This window comes from Amblyomma mixtum, chromosome 3, assembly GCF_055824585.1.
Source record: "Amblyomma mixtum isolate Tamu chromosome 3, ASM5582458v1, whole genome shotgun sequence".
NCBI lineage: Eukaryota > Metazoa > Arthropoda > Arachnida > Ixodida > Ixodidae > Amblyomma > Amblyomma mixtum.
The window spans coordinates 334617189-334620289 of NC_143014.1; the positions used below are offsets into that span (position 1 = coordinate 334617189).

Here is a 3101-nt window from a genome sequence, read left to right on the forward strand (position 1 = left end):
GCGTGTATGTCAGTGAACTGTTGCCGGCCTTTGTGGCTTCGAGCTGGAAGAAAAAATAGACAAATAAATACCTTACACTTTGTCGGGAGACCACGATGACGAAGAGTATCCCTTCTTCCGATAAGCAGTAGCTTAATTTCACTAAATTAATGCCAGCTATCCAAGAACAAAGTTATTTTGTTCCAAACGATGTACCTGCCAGGTTGCACAGTAAAATCAGCACCATCGTCGTCATTCCCAGATAACATTGCTGTTCTTCAGGGCACATATAACTGTGGTCATGTGCGAGCCTCTAGCAGATAGCGCGCTGCAACCTCAAGATGTTCGCAGGTAACCACCCCCCTGAGCAAGGCAATATCGGATTGGCAGCTTCAGCGAGCAGAGCGAGCATGAAAGCAAGAGAGCGAGCCGCAGGCTAAGACCATAGAGAAAGAACGAATAAGAGAGGACACTCCCATAGACCCCAGCAGCCCAGTCGATTGCAGCGCACCTAGCGGCTGGTGAGAGCAACAGGCCCAAACTTCCTGTTTCGGTTTCACTGGCACGAATTTCGAATTGCTTGCATGCTGCTCAAAACGATTTCAAGGAACCTAGCCACTAGTGAAGCCAAAGCCGCTAGATGAAGCAGCTGGCCCACACTTGTTGTTTCGGTGTCACTGGCACAAATTTCTAATTTCTAATAACAAACCAAGGCCAGCATGGTACAGAAAGGTTAGATAGAAATATCACCCCGTTCCTTAATATAGGCAAATCTGAAAGTATTAACAGAGAAGACAAAGGGCAGGTAGTCACGGTAGACACTAGCACGGTCAGCTTTGTGAGCTTCGTGTGGCCAGGGTCCATGAAATCTTTTGCAGTGAAATGGTCACTGCAAACCCTGTATGTGGAATACAGTAGGCTGGCCAGCTTTCTCAGAAGGTCGTCTCTTCCAGTGTACTGCACCCATGCTGTCATGCTGCAATGACGATGATGTACAGTCTTTGTCAAAAATAACTAGGCTGCATGGTTTGCTTCTAGCTCATACAGTGGAGCTCTTACAACATCCCTGAAGCTGAAATGGTCGTTAAACATAAGGACTGGGGGCCTTCTTACCTTCCAAAACCTTTTGATCTTTATGAAAGCCACAAGGGGCTCCACTACACAAGCTAGAAGCAAGCCATGCAGCCTGGTTACTTTTGACAGACTGTACCTAGCGTAAGCATAATTGCTTGAACAATATTCTTACACTTGGTACCACAAGATGTTTGCACCAGAGGCAGTTAATAAAGTCACACTTTAAGGAATAAAAAATTGTGGGGTCCGCAGCAAGCTTATCACAGGCACTGACCAAAAAGCATAACTTTGCTTTCTTGAGGGGGTCTTGAATTAACACCTAAGCCGGTTGAAATAATACGCATCAGACAAAGCCAATATTGTTGAGAGCCCTGCTTATATATCCTTTTCTGCCGTTTTTACGGCTTATCTAAAATAAAAAAAAAATGTTTAGTCACTCTGCCACTGCAAGCATTCCGAAATAATGGCTCCAATATTTACTAACCCATGGTAGTAATAATTTACAATACAATACTTTACCCTCAAATCAAGAAGCCGTTTCACCCAAGCCTTCCTGTTATGAAGCTAGCACTATAAATGTGAATAAACGATTTTTATTTTCACCCTTACTGCACACGTAGTAAGCGTAAAGAAATCCAAAACATAAGAAAGCTCAACGCACCTGCTGTACCATCGTGTACGGAAGAAACTAGTCCCTGGCTTCTTGTGCGTTCTGCCATTGTTCTGGCACCACGACACAGAGCAGTAGCTGCCGTAGGAAGGGCCGCCGGACGGCATGGCAGCGTGTTCTGAAGAATGTTAATGCATGCATGTGTTATTCTGAATAATCAAAACAACATAACAAGTCAACTTTTTTTTTATTCGAGGTGTTTGCCATTAGGCATAATGTAAAATGGAAAGAAAGTTATAAGGACTGTAAACAAGCGTCGCTTAAAAAGTTTCAAAAGTTCACGATAAAGCGATTATCATGAGTCCACTTGCGATAGTCGCTTGCAACGTCCCATCGCAGGCCTACCTCCTTTAGGAAGCGTCGTCTCACGGAAGCTGTAGCCGGGCAAGCCAACAGCAAGTGTCACAACTACGCTAAAAGTTGTTTTCATTGCAACAGGAAATCGCGCCACAACACAATTTTGCTGCCACACAAATACACGCAGTACATTTTGAGTTTAAATAGGAGTTGAACGCAGGCAACCCGAAACGTACAAATACGAGCCCTTTCAGGATTTGAAATACGCGCCACGCCGCGCCTGCACAAGTACTATACGGAAATATGGTGCAATGTGCTTCACCGCAAGCAACACAATGTATTCGCATTTGTCACAGTAAAATATTTCAAGACTGCACAGCAATTTGGCCTAAAACTGCACCTTACAATGATTCTATGCTGTATTCATTCGTGCTCTGGACCCACATGCCGCCCTCAACCACTCCCTCACATTTGTAAACAAACCACCCACACGGCCACCGCGCGTCTTACGCCGTATGTTAACAGCTCACTGCGATGTAAAAACGCAACAGTTGCTTGTGCTGACTCTTTATGTCAGTATTTTCAAGCATAATTTCTCTAAGAAATGTGTCTCACCTGCTGTCCAACACGAGAGAAGTAGCTTCTGCCATAGAGTTTCTTAGCGAAGGCTGTGGTGCCTGTTCGCGTTCCTCGTCCGCATCGTAATGTAGTGCGTCAAAAGTGAAAAGAGTAATGAACTTAAAATTAAAATAAATGTTGGTCGATATTGTAGTATAATAATAAAAGTGTTTTATTTTGCAAAAAGCCTGCTTCTTTTATGCTCTTCAAAACAGGGTGCCTTCGTTTTCTCTTTTTTTTTCCGGCTTCTCCTATATCAGGTTTTCGCAGCTTGGCCGGCCGGTGATGTCGTCTGCTTTCGTCTTTCGGTTTCTGAGTCTGCGAAAATGGCACCGCTATCTCCTACTCGCTTGTTTTCTTCGCCCACTGCGGCTTCAAAAACATCTCCTTCTCGCCTATTCTCCAAGCTGAAGTCTCCGAAAATTTCGAAATACTGCAAGCAGGTGATTGTCAAAGTTTACTC

At 44.3% G+C, this 3101-nt stretch overlaps 1 long non-coding RNA gene across 1 annotated transcript; it reads right to left on the reverse strand.

Annotated features, from left to right (window-relative positions):
• Positions 1–2694, reverse strand: LOC149356021 (uncharacterized). The gene is made up of 3 exons (XR_016289787.1): positions 2636–2694; positions 1715–1841; positions 1–43 (listed from the first exon to the last, which is right to left on the reverse strand). It is a non-coding gene; the product is annotated as an uncharacterized LOC149356021 (long non-coding RNA).
• Between the last annotated feature and the right edge of the window lie 407 nt (positions 2695–3101).